The sequence below is a fragment of the Giraffa tippelskirchi genome, chromosome 1, assembly GCF_054371585.1.
Source record: "Giraffa tippelskirchi isolate mGirTip1 chromosome 1, T2T-mGirTip1v1.2.pri, whole genome shotgun sequence".
Taxonomy (NCBI): Eukaryota; Metazoa; Chordata; class Mammalia; order Artiodactyla; family Giraffidae; genus Giraffa; species Giraffa tippelskirchi.
Genome location: NC_137275.1, coordinates 138,393,825 through 138,408,187, shown reverse-complemented (window position 1 = coordinate 138,408,187; position 14,363 = coordinate 138,393,825). Strand labels below are relative to the sequence as shown.

The 14,363-nt window shown below is 36.5% G+C and overlaps 1 long non-coding RNA gene across 1 annotated transcript in view; it reads left to right on the top strand.

Annotated features, from left to right (window-relative positions):
• Positions 1-4,958, top strand: part of LOC145509480 (uncharacterized) — a 57,641-nt gene extending 52,683 nt beyond the window's left edge. Inside the window, exon 5 of the long non-coding RNA XR_014056109.1 lies at positions 3,380-4,958. This is a non-coding gene — a long non-coding RNA (uncharacterized LOC145509480). The remainder of the gene's footprint in view (positions 1-3,379) is intronic.
• The last annotated feature ends 9,405 nt before the right edge of the window (positions 4,959-14,363 follow it).

The window sequence follows — 14,363 nt, the reverse complement described above, 5'->3', positions numbered from 1 at the left end:
CTCCAAAGGGATGGGGGGTTGCAATCCTGTGTGCCCAGCAAGAAAGACCAGATACCAGTGTACACTAAGGTGTTTCTATTACATCCCCTTTTACTCCATATCCTCTCTAGAATTGGTACTTTAATCTTTCAAATTGTTGCCTCAATGAGGGGTTTAAATGGTAACCTTGATAACTTAATTAGCATTTCCCTAACCAATATGACTTTGAACATTTTTCATATGCTAATTGACATTTTCAATTTGTTCTATGAATTATCTATTCATATCTTTGCTTATTTTCTGGCATTAACCTCCCTTTGCAGCTTTTTCATTTTTTCTGTCATAAAAACCTATAGTTACCCAAACCGATTTCTTAATTGTCTCTAAATATGTGAAGGGTTGTAACATTGCCATGCTTGTGCTTACGCCGTTAATCTTCCATAGACTTTCCTTCACTTCTCTCTCTTCCACATTGACCTAAGTCCCTCTCACTATTAAGGGGCTTCCCTGGTGGTTCAGCAATAAAGAATCCACCAGCAATACAGGAGACGTGGGTTTGATCCCTGGGTCAGGAAGATCCTCTGGAGGAGGAAATGGCAACCCACTCTAGTACCCTTACCTGGAGAATACATGGACATGCTACAGTCCACGGGGTCACAAAAAGTCAGGCATGACTGAAGCAACTTAGCACACACACACTTTCACTATTAAAGGATGAACTGGAGGTCCACATCCTCTCTTAAACATTCCTGTGCTCACAAGCCTTTCTTTCCATGAATTTTCTGTATCATCCTCTTGGTGCTTACTCTATACAACTCTCACTTGCTATTTATCATTTCATAAATATTCTGAATCCCTAGGAGAACTGGAAATTTCCTGTTTTTCCCCATAAACAACCTTGCAAAGTGAATTTCTGCTCTGTTTGGCTGGAGAAATGACAGGTCAAAGTAAAGATTGAAAAGTGAGAGTGAAGGTGTTAGTGGCTCAGTTGTGTCTGACTCTTTGAAACCCCATGGACTATATTAGGCCACCATGCTCCTCTGTCCGTGGAATTCTCCAGGCAAGAATACTGGAGTAGGTAGCTATTTCCTTCTCCAGGAGAGCTTCCCAACCCAGGGATAGAACCCATGTCTCCTGTGTTGCGTGCAGATTCTTTACTGTTTGAGCCACCATGGAAGCCCATGGCTGATTCATGTTGATGTTTGACAGAAAACAACAAAATTCTGTAAAGAAATTATCCTTCAATTAAAAAATAAATTAATTAAAACAAAAAAAGATTAAAGATAATACAGTCTAAGAGATGAGACAATAAAGGGTCCCTGGGACCTGGTGAATTGTTTGCTTAGCAGGTTGTGTTGCTGCCTGTAGTGTCTGGAGCATGAGAACCATTGTAATTCTCATTGGATCAAATACTTCTTAGATATCTGCTACTCAAGTGTGCCACACTGAATGGGCAACATGAGAGTACTTGATGCTGAAGTGGACCATTGGTACTTTCAGACAACTATGGGTCCTCTTATTAACATGTAATACTTTCCATGGAATTCATGTAGATTAAAATATCAATATAACATCCAAGGTACTTTAGTTTCTCCAAAGAAGCAACTGCAGTATTGAAAAGCAACATACAATATACATAGCATTAATTTTCAATCAAAATTACTTGTCAAGTGCCAATGAAAATCATGAGTAACTCACTTCAGAGATGTGAATAATCAGGAAGATAAGCTGTAAAGTTGAGGCCCTGTGTATCAAACACTAAAAACACCATTCGAGACAGCTCGTTTATGTGTTACAATACTTCACTCAGTAAGAGGAGTGGGGATATGCTGAACAACAATGAAATTTTTTAAGTCTAAGTCCTCCAAACAACTCGATTAGTTTTCCTTCTTTGATAATAATTATTCTTCTGGCTTAATAGCTGCTCTTCACATTCTTAAATGTTCTAAGTGTCCTTGATCCAGGTCAGGGGTGATGGAGGATAGCAAGCTCATGTCTGAAACTAAAATAAAGATACATTTTGGGTGAAAAGATGGTTTTTATTTTCATGTAATTTCAATTTTGGATTAGTCCATTTATGTGCTAGTAGATGCTAATTTCAACTAAATCTGAATACATGATACATGTTAAAAGTAAAAATGCAGCTTCAAATCCAGTTGCAAACATTAATCTCTGATGCTACATTGGATTTTTCTATATACATATATATATATATATATATTTTTAAATCTCTAAATATGAGACCAAAATGGAAAGAATGGCTTGCTCATCCACGGTAATCAATAATCTACCTCAGCTTGTATTTCCATGTTCTTGGTGGCCATGCAAATTTGCAATATCAATTATCACCAGTTCCTTTTTAAAAAGTCACTGCATTTTGGCATGTAAAAAACTGGAATAAGTATATTGCTCCGTGACCAATGACATATTTGAATCAAAGCCGTAGTTACATATTTTGGTTCTAACAAGATTGCTATGTATATAGTAAATGGTGATTTGCTATTCCACTTTAACATAGCCTTTACTGTTTTACATTTTTGGTGTTATACTATACTGTTTACTATTTTTGGTGTTATGTGTGATCTGACTGAAAAAAGGATCATGCTAAATCTGCTAAGATGAATTAAATTAAGATAGAAACTCTGTTGGGTTTTAGTGAAAGATTCCAGTAAATTTCACAACTGCTTTAAATGTGACACTTGGACTACATAATTATTTGTTTTGATTGTATTTGACATATTCGTAGACTTTCCTGTAGCTCAAATGGTAAAGAATCTGCCTGCAATGCAGGAGACCTGGGTTCGATCCCTGGGTTGGAAAGATCCTCTGGAGAGGGAAATGGCAACCCACTTCAATATTCTCGCCTGGAGAATCCCATGGACAGAGGAGTCTGGCGAGCTGCAGTCCGTGGGGTCACAGAGTCGGATACAATTGAGCGACTAGCACTACTCTGACCTATTCATACTGGCTGTACAGTTCATTCAAAAATATCAACATTTTTGAGTATAAAGTTTCATGTATTAGAATCTTAGAGAAAGAAAACGGCAAATTAGGTTTTGCCTTTTTCTTAGTAGTTCTTCAAACTTTCTATGAAGAGTCATCCAAGGAGAAATTTCAAACTACAGATTCATGGAGCCCGCATGAAATCTTCTGTCAGACTCTCTAGAGTACAGTCTAAAAATTCCCATTTAATAATAACGTGCCCAGGAGACTGTGATGTACAACTGGTTCAGGAATCACAAGATGTGACCTTACCTCTGTTACTATTACAAATATATTCTTTACATATCCAAATAAAAATATTAAAGAAATTAAAATGTGTTCAACTCATATTTAATGCATTAAAATTGATATTTTAAAAATAATTTTTCATACTTGTTTTGTTTTCCTACCATTGCAGAGTTTCTTCATTTGGAAATTTCCAGCTCTCCACTTCATTTTGCTGCCCAAACCTCATAGTAAAAATCTATGTTCCATTTCCAGTGGGGCATGCTCCATGGATCAGGGAGAGGTGCCAAGCAATAAGAGGGAAAGGCACAGGTTGGAAGAAAAGTAATAAAGGTAAAAGATCTTGAGTAATCATTGAGTGAAAGGACATTGCTATATCTTTTCTCTGAATTTTTCTCATTAAGATTTTAGAAAAAGGTAGCAGATACAGAATTTTAATTGTTCCAGAAAAGACGAGGCTAGTTGTATTAACAGAGTCAAACTTTCTTGAGCTAGAAGGAGTTTAGGGGAAATTTAGTTCAATAGCTATAAAATCCACCAGCCTCATACCCAGTGAATGGCCCTTGAAGCCAGGCTCCACATCATGAGCACTCCAGATGCTGACTGACTGGGAGAGATTCTGAGAGGCAGCTCATAGTGGAGAGGGGAAGAAACTCTATTTAGATTTAAGGCAAACCTGAATTCTTGCATGTAATATATGCCACATTCTCAGTTACTTAAACTAGGTGGCTTGGGCTACTATTTCCTCTTTATACACAACCTCCTCATACTGCTTTCCCTGTCTTCTTTTCTCTGTTGAGATTGCTATTAATATTCCTTTTTACATGATGTGTTCTTAATTTGAATATAGTAACCTTAATAACGGAGAAGGCGATGGCACCCCACTCCAGTACTCTTGCCTGGAAAACCCCATGGACGGAGGTGCCTGGTAGGCTGCTGTCTACGGGGTCACACAGAGTTGGATATGACTGAAGCGACTTAGCAGCAGCAGCAGCAACTTTAATAAAAGTTTCAGAGTTATAAAGGAAAAATGAGAACTATCTTGATCGAAAAAAGAAAAAGAAAACACAAATGGGAAAAGCAAACAATAACTTTAAAAACTGATAGGCATCAAGTAAAATATGTAAGTAAAATAAATTTTATCAATCTATACAGTACATGAAAGAACTGACTTTTCTCATTAAAAGAAAGAGATCATCAGGCAAACAGGTCAAATATAAAACAAAACTCAGTTATCTTACTTAAAATTATACATTTAAAAGAAATGTGAAATACTGAATAGGAAGGCTGAAAGGAAGGAGACAGATAAACCAAAAAACAATTAAGAGAAAAAAAAATCAGATGTGATTTTTTTTTATCAAAAGGTAGAATTTTTGGTTAAAAGTACTAGATGGAATAAAAAGACTATAAGGAAGAAAAGGCATAAGTGATAAGGAAAGTATGTCAGGTTACAAATTCATATGTAGCAAGCAATACATCCAAATGCACAAAATAGAAGTATCAGATTTATAAGGAGAATTTGGTAAAAATTTAATTTGAAGTGTGATATTTTCAGTATACTTCTCTAATAGTAGCACAGAATAGTAGGCAAAAAATAAATAAAATTGAAATTTAAATAATGTCAGTACATTTGACATCACAGATATATCACTATATCTAAGTGCTATAAGTGCTATACTGTTTACGGATTTGAAAAAAAGTAGAAAGTGAAAGTCGCTCAGTAATTGGACAAAATAGTAGAAAAAAAAAAATTGAAATTTAATAATATCATAGATTTGATATCACAGATATATCACTTTTAGTGCTGTACAGCCTATGGATTTAGATACATTTACTGATGTGTCCACCATTTTAGGATCATATAGAGTAGTTTCACCAACCTAAAAAGCCTATGTGCCTACCTAGTCATCCTTCCCTTCCCCAGCCCCTGAAAACCACTGATCTTTTAATAGTCTTCATTGTTTTGCCTTTTTCATAATGTTATATAGTTGGAATCATGCAATATGTAGCCTTTTCAGATTGACTTGTTTCACTTCCTCATATGCATTTAACATTTCCCTGTGTCTTTTCATGGCTTGATGGCTTGTTTCTTTTTGCTACTGAATAATATTGCATTGTATGGATATACCAGGTTTTTTATCCATTCACTAACTGAAGGACAGCTTGATTGCTTCCAAGCTCTGTAAATTATGAACAACGCTGCTATAAACATCCATGTTCAGGTTTTTGTAGACATAAGTTTTCAACTCCTTTGGGTAAATACCAAGATGTAGGATTTCTGGATCACATTCCACCTGATGCAAAGAGCCAACTTTCCCTGATGCTGGGAAAGATTGAGGGCAGGAGGAGAAGGGGCAACACAGGATGAGATATTTGGATGGTGTCATCAACTCAATGGACATGAGTTTGAGCAAACTCCAGGAGATGGTGAAGGAAAGGGAAGCCTGGCATGCCGCAGTCCATGGGATAGCAAAGAGTTGGACATGACACAACTGAGAGAATGAACAACAAATAGTAATAGTATGTTTAATTTTGTAGAATTGAAATCAAGATGTTAAAGAAATACGTGCACTCCCATGTTCACAGCAGCATTACTTACAAAAGCCAAGAGATGAAAACAACTTAAATGTATATCAACCAAAGCATGGATAAGGAAAATGTGGTATATGCATTCAATGGGATGTTATTCAGTCATAAAAAAAAGAAGAAATCCTGCCATATGCTTTAACATGAGAGAAACTTGAGGATGCTATGCTAAGTAAAATAAACCGGTCACAGAAGGCCAAATACTGCACGATTCTACTTATATGAGGCATTCAAAGGAGTCAAATTCATAAGATTAAGAAGTAGATTTGGGCTTCCCTGGTAGCTTAGCTGGTAAAGAATTCCCCTGCAATGCAGGAGACCCCAGTTCAATTGCTGGGTCAGGAAGATCCAATGGAGAAGGGATAGGCTAACCACTCCAGTATTCTGGGGCTTCCCTGGTGGCTTAGATGGTAAAGAATCTGCCCGCAGTGTAGGAGACCTGAGTTCGATCCCTGGGTTGGAAAGATTCCCTGGACAAGAAAAAGGCTACCCACTCCAATATTCTGGCCTGGACAATTCCATGGACAATATAGTCCATGGGCTCGCAAAGTGTTGGACACAGCTGAGTGACTTTCACTTTCAAGAAGTAGAATGGTAGTTGCTAGGTGCTGAGTTGGGGAGAAATGGAGAGCTGCTGTTCACAGGGTATAGAGTTTCAGTCATAAGGTGGAGAAGTTCTAGAGATCTGCTGTACAACATTGTGCTTATGCTAAACAATATACTATACATTTAAATTTGTTTTAGTGTTTAGTGTTTTTACCAGAATAAAAAACAAATCTACCCTCATGCAATGAATAAATAAAACTGTTAGAAATATTTTATACATGTGAGTTTAAATAATGTAATAATACAGCATGATATGCTGAATACAGTCATTAAAATAATACTGTCCAGATTCATAATCACAGGTGGCAGTCTTGGAAGCACCCCTCATTCATGTAAGAAGAAAGTTTAGAAAATGAAGAAACTAAGTATTTGTGGTAAGAAATTGGAAAAGAACAAAAAACATGAAACAAAGAAATCAGAAAACAGAATGGATGTTGGTCCAGGCAGACTGTCTTTTATTTCATAGTCCTGGAGGATCCAGAAAAGGGCTCTAAACAAGGTACTAACAAAAGGAAAGAGGTGTTTTCATACAAGTAGTCTGAAAACAATACACAAAATAACAAAGTGAGAGAAATGTGGGACAGGACACCAATTAAAATATTCTGCACAAGCCTAATTGGCAAACATGTTGCACCTGGACTAGAGCCATACAGGCAAGGACACAAAGTGTAAAAAGAAAATACAGAGATATTTTCAGAGAGACAGCAACAAACAATGGCTAAAAGGATGCAGAGAATGAGAAGAAATAAAGGTAAAGAAAAGGATGATTCTGAAAAGTCAATTTAAGGCAAAGCACTGCACGTTCACTCACTGAAAAAATGTGGATGACTAAGTTTTGATTTATTTTGGCAAAACTAATGGCTAAATTTAGCAAGTAGCATTGATAAGGGTAGCTGGGAGAGATTTTAGCACTGATTTTCACATTCTACTCCTTGAAAATACAACTTCAATTTTAATCTAAGTATGTCATCTGTTGGGTGTATAAATCCAATGTTAAAGATATTTTTCTTACATACCCCCTATCAAATGCTTCTCTGTAAGCCACAGGCATAGAAACAAGAGGGCCACCTCTGGGCTAATTTCAAATAATGTCAGAACACAAAGTAGAAACGCTCAGCAAGATGTTTAAGATGCCAATATGAACCTTGGAGGGCTGGAGGTTGAGTAAATATTCTTGGCAGAGGACAGAGACTTGCTATCTTCTGTATAATCTCAGCCAATTCTCTTTATCCTTCCTAGACCTTGGAACTCTCATCTGTAGAATGTCCAACTCCTGTTGTATTAAGAAAGCCTCTAACATGTGAAGTCTGGCAACACTTCCCATACAGAGCATCTGAAATTAAGGAGATACCATGTGGTGTTTATATAAATCTTGTGCTAATATCCATGCAATAAGTTCCCAGATGGAAAATGCTATCTTAAGAATAAATATAGCCTTGTACAATTTTTACCACCCTTTATGATGGCACATATACTCAGAAGTCATATATCAGATATTGAATTTGGCATTTTACTTACAGTGTGTAATTCTTAGAGCATTATGGAAAAGTGATTATTAATTAATTCTCCTTTTATCAATGAGGAAATTGAGGCTCAGGTTTAATATCTTGCCATAGATCATTCAACTGATAAGAAATAGAGTCAGAATACCCAAGTCTACTGAATATTGCCTATGCCTGTTATTTTTCACTGAATTATGTCTTATTTACAGTATTCAAATATTACATGAGAAACAGAGGTGAACATGACATGTTGCTGCCATTAGAAACAATAGTCCAAAAATTAAAGCATTTTCTACTCAGTTATTACAAACACTGATTTAAGTGCCATCTACTTATATTTTAGCTACTTATGATGGAAAACATTTTAAAATGCACCAGCATTTCTACAGTTTCTTCCACAGAGTACATAAGTCAAAATATGATTATTTCTTGGTGACTCAGTCTTATTGTTAAGGTGCATTATTAAACTACATAAGTGTTTTGTTTTATATACCCTGATAATGCTTTATACTTTCTGGGCTTGCATTAAGTAAATTGGACTTCTTGCTCTACTGATGGCTGTCATTTTTTCTCTTTCATTCTAGTATGCTCCATTGTTTCTAATCTGTTGCTTTATTTTGACTCAAATTATGAGAACTTGATGAGTATTTTAGAATGATTTTAATTTCCCATGAAATCAGCCATTTGGACTCAGTTGCACATCATTGCTACTAAGAGGATCTTTTCATGTGTCTGAGATCACAGTTCAATGCCTCAAATAAGTTTAAATTTAAAGCAACCTGTATCACAACAAGATAAAAAAGAAAGAAAAAGAAATACAGGACTAGACTGTTAAAAGGCTAAGGCTTTTACAGTTTGGGTGTATTACTAAATTATCCAGATTATAGCATCCAAGAAGATGTAATAAATTGGGGCCTTATGTGTCTGAAATAAGTACTCAACAGGGTCAGATTTAATGTGAGTTGGTCACTCAACAGTAAAGAATCCACCTGCAATGCAGGAGATGCAGGTTCAATCCTTGGGTCAGGAAGATCCCTTGGAGAAGGGAATGGCACCCCACTCCAGTATTCTTGCCTGGAGAATCCCATGGATAAAGGAGACTGTTGGGCTACAGTCTATAGGGTCACAAAGAGTCAGACACAACTAAAGGGACTTAGCACACATATACCATGAGTCTGTAGTATGTACATTTGAAAAGAAAAAGCAATCAGCGTTTTGGATAATACCACAATCAGCCAGAAGGGAAAAGCAGGGGTCATGTGAAAAGTATATCCAGTGTAACTTTACTTTTTAAAACTTCAAGTTCCAGACAATAAAGATCAGAAACATTATTTTGACTGACACGGATCCACAGAAGAAAACAAGGAAGTATTCTGAGGCTTAGGTCCAAACATTTGGGAAACCCAGAATGGAATAGTGTGGATATGCATTTTCCTTTTAAGAGAGTTCCTGGTTTTGCTCAAAGTCCTAGCTAGTGATAGGAAATAAAGAAAAATCATCTCATACAGTACCAACAAAAGTTAGAAGGACATGAGTAACGGGCACTCTCTTCAAGGAGGCTGAGATGGTTTGGGGGCAGTGAAACAGGAAGGTTAATTAGCAATCAAGGTAGAAGCCCTGCCGTTTTGACTGAGTAGATCATTAAGGTAAGAACATGTCAAGAATGTGGTTGAGAATCTGATAGGTAGAGTGAACAGCTAATCTAAAGCCAGAAAACAGATTCTAGTCTCCTCTCCCCGCGAGAGTGGATCTTTCTAGGTTAGTCTGGATTCAGCAACTGGGTAGGGATAAATCTCTGCTTTAATAGTATAGGTGTTTGCAAATGCTGCCAAGTCAGAATAGTTCACTTAACATCAGATCACATTAATTCCTTCAGTGCTTGAAATGCTTCACCATCTTAATGTTTCTTTCAGAATTAAGTCTACCCTCCTTAAAAGACTCCCCAAGCCTCATCCTTAGCTGTTTCTCTAGCCTTAGCCTGTACCACTTTTTACAACACCTTCCACACTGATGAACTTCTAAATGTTTTTTTTAGTCCACGTTTTCCTGCCTCCAGGCTTGCACATATGCTATTCGCTCAGCCTGGAGGACCCTTAGCATTTCTCTTCCCTTGGATATTTCGGTTTAAATAATATATTCTCCCTTAATCCCCAAAGACCAGGATGTTTCATTGCTATGTGTTCTTAGAACATTCTGCATGCCTGCCTGCGGTCTTTGCACAGTGCATTGTTACCCTGTTTTTCTGTATTACTGGCTGAACTGTAAACTGCAAGTGAGTAGAAACTTCATGTTGCCAACAATTTTATCTTCCAAGCTAAGCATAGGTCCTGGCACCTAGTAAACTCTTAATAAATATTTATTATTTAATTAATATTAATAATGGGATGGCTAGATGGATGAGCAGGTGGAAGGGAGATTGGATGCAACGGATAAACAATGCAGACATTTTAGGAGTCATTAGAGTTGTCAGAAAAACAAACTCCTCTTGTTATTGTATTAAGAAAAAACTGGATTTTTTCTCAAATCCTAGGATGACTCTAAAAAAACATGGATGATAATTTTTTTCCTTTATGTTTTCCCACTGTGTATAGTATATAGCAATCTGTGAATACTAAGAACAATCTATTTACAGGGTAGAGCAATTTTAACATCAATAAGAACTATATTCTCTTTTGTTGTTCAAAAAGGATGTCACATTTCAATATAATTGCTTAGCATTTTCAAGTGAGCTATTTATAATCAATGGGGCAACTTAAAGTAAATGCATTTGAAATGGCTGTTGCTGTGTTATAACTGAACATCACTTTAAAATACATCATAAATCATTTGTAAAGCATTTATACATGGCGTTAATGTTGTCTTGATATAGTGTATTTCTAAATATGTTCATTCTTTAGAACAGTTCTTCAAGCTAAAAAAATATACTTTAAGATCATTGTCAAAGCTGGAGAGTATAAATAAGAGTTTTTGAAATCATTCCTGTCTTGCCCCACTGAACAATCCCTGAACTCTTCTAAAGACTTCCACATAGAAACATAGTTAGGCAAAACTTCCCTTTAAGCCTATGGCATGCTACTGGTTATTCCGAAAGCCACAAGAAGATAATAACCCTCTATACACACAGAGCAAAATTATGGGTGGCAATATGACCTCAATATTACAGTAGCATGTAAAACATTGGATTTTAAGTACTTCAGGCCTTGGAACACACAGTTCTTAGGAGTGTCTTCCCCAAGCAGCTTCCTTCTTTTCTTTACATCTCTGTCCTGAAATATTCAGTATAAACTGAAAGGGTTAGTTATGTCAATTAGGCACAGTGCTCTTAAGCCAAGATGAAAGTAATAAAGCGATGGAGAAAGATGATGTGAACCATGGTGTTAGATCTATGTTACATGATTTATAGTTAATTGGGAATTACTACCTTATTTTGAGAGATGAAGAAACCACAATGCAAAAAGTCTGAGAAATTTGTCTAAGGTCACAACATTTAAAACTTGTAGAGTTTGGACTCAAAGTCAGGTTTGAAGACACAGCATGACAGAGTAATAGACAATTGATCATCTAACCATAAGCAACCGTCAACTTGTAATACAACATGTATTACAAAACATGTAACATGACAGTCTTCAGTCATTGGACCTTAAGAGCACAAGACTATTATCCTTGAGAGATGAGAAATAGATAGTGAGCTCTACATTCACATTGGCTTTGGGGCACTTTCTAAATAACATCACAGGAAATTAGAGGACAAACAGAACAGAAATCTTACTAAGAAAAGGAAACCAAAATAACAATATGGAGTTGCTGAGGTGGCTTAAATTTACATCTCTAGGTCCCAGAGAAGAAAGAGCTAAGAAGTAAAAAAAAAACCTGCATAGGAGTTATTTGAGTCTTTGGCCAAAGACTAAGCTATACAAGCTGAAAATAAGGCTCTGTGACGCTTTGCAGAGAACAGCTACTGGAGACTACAGACTAAAATAAAATTTTGAAGGATGTGTAGTACTGGGAAGCATTAGAATTAGAACCAATCAGAAATGCTGAAAAACCAAGGCATTTAGTTAAAATCCCAGAAAGGCTACAGTATAAGCATAGGTTTTCCATAGTCCTTGAGAAACTTCATTAGATAAGCCCCCAACAAATTCTAAAAATTTCCACAAAGCATGAGTTCTAACCATGAAAAAACTAACTGCTCTCCATAACAAGGCTCAATATTCTTTAAAGAAAGTCTATACTTAAAACAACATATCATCCATAATGTGTAGTATAAAATGAAAAAAATGTTTCAAAGAACCAGAAGACATGTGACTCATAACCAGGAGAAATAAACAGAGAAACAGATCAAGAGATGACACAGATGCTGGACTTAGGATGAAAGGATTATAAAGGTACTATTATAAATACATTAAAGATACTAAAAGAATTTACAAATATGATCAGCAAACAGAGGATTTCAACAGAGAAAAATTATTAAGAAGAACTAAATGTAATTCTAAATAAATGTAAAGCTACAATATCCTATACTGAATGGGTTTAACAGCAGACTAAAGGAACACAATAAACTTGAAGACAGGTTAATGGAAATTAAAACACACAGAAGAGGGAAAAATTAAACAGACAAGCAGCAACAAACAAAGTGTCCATATTCAACTACTAGTGAAGATACCAAGTGATCTAACAAGAAGTAGAAGAAAGATTGGGGCAGCAAAAGTGACAAGATGTTGAAAAAAGAATCATTAAAAATATTTCAAATTTAATGAAAACATACCAACCTACAAATCCAAGAAAGTTAACAAATATGAAGCAGGATAAACACAAATAAAATCACATCTAGGATTATTCTAGTCAAATTGCTAAAAATCGAAGCCAAAGTTAAGGGGAAAAAACAGTCTTAAAAGCAGCCACACAAAAGGTGACACTTTACACATAGGGGAACAACTATAATATTATTACTCACTTCTTGTCAGAAATAATGTGAATTAAAAGACAAAAGAATAAAGACAATACAGTACTAGAAAACAAAATCACCTAGAATCCTACATCCTACAAAAGTGTCCTTCAAGGATAAAGGCAAAACCAAAACATTTCTAGAGAAACAGGATCTATTTCTTTTCAGATAAACAACTGGGGGAATCTGTCACTAGCAGACCTGAATCATAAGAAACGTCAAAGAAAATGCTTTAGCCCAAAGGCAAATGATACCAGATGAAAACTTCCAACTACACAGAACAGATAACAGCTCCAAGGTAAACATATGAATAACTGAAAAGGTTTCACCTTTCATAATGAGTTTATAACATAACTATCAATAGATAGATAGATGTCTCACTCCTGCCTGCTCATGTTTATGGCAGGATCTACGTGTGCCCAGTGGAGGCTGTGGTGGCCCCACCCTGAGCGGTTGGCTACAGAAGTAAAGACAAAGATGATTTATTATGGCAACAGATAACAGAAAACAGTAGAACATAAAAGCAGACCCATCAAGTAGCCGACTCATTGGAAAAGACCCTGATGCTGGGAAAGATTTAGGGCATGAGAAGGGGATAACAGAGGATGAGATGGTTGAATGGCATCATAGATTCAATGGACATGAGTTTGAGCAAACTCCAGGAGATAGTGAAGGACAGGGAAGCCTGGTGTGCTGCAGATCATGGGGGTGCAAAGGGTCAAACACAACTGGGAGACTAAATAACAAGAGTAGAGAAGTAGGTGGTTGAGGTCTCTCCCCCACTGGATGCTGGGATTTATACAATCAAAAACCAGAGGTAGAGCTATCTTGATAAAAGATAGAAGGCAGCCGTGAACATTTATGTTATTGCCCTGCTCCTGCCATAGCAATGGTTTGGTGGATATATCCAGTACCTCAACAGTGGATCCACAGTAACAGCTACACAACAGAAGGAATGGTATATTCAAGAAACACAGATGTTTGAAACCATCTTTATCCACGTCAGCAAAAAGAAGCAACTGACTTACTTAACTGTATCCAAATGATTACTGTGGGTATCACATTTACCAGCCTCTCCTATTATACAAAGTCACGCTTCTGGTTTAAACAACAACAGGCTGTGAAAAAGCATGCTGGACACAGCTGGGTCATCTAGAGAAGTACAACCCTATAAAGATCTTAGAGCTGATCTGGCAATTTCTCTTGAATTTTACAAAGACTTCTGTTTATGATCGTAAGAAGCAGCTCATCAGTTGCCACTGGTTAAACATTTTATGCACAGTTGTGTCCCACTTCAGAAGCATGGGAAAGACTATTTGAGAACTTGGAAAAACTCACTTATCTCTGAGACCATGAGTGGAGGATGATGGATGTATTGAGGCCGTCTCATCTGTGCACCTGAATAGACATAGCCAAGTGTGTGCCAGTGGTAAGCATCTATAGTAACTTGTAAATGCATTAATTATGATAACAAAACAGTAGCGATGTGTGGGGGTACCCACCTATAATTTGCTAGT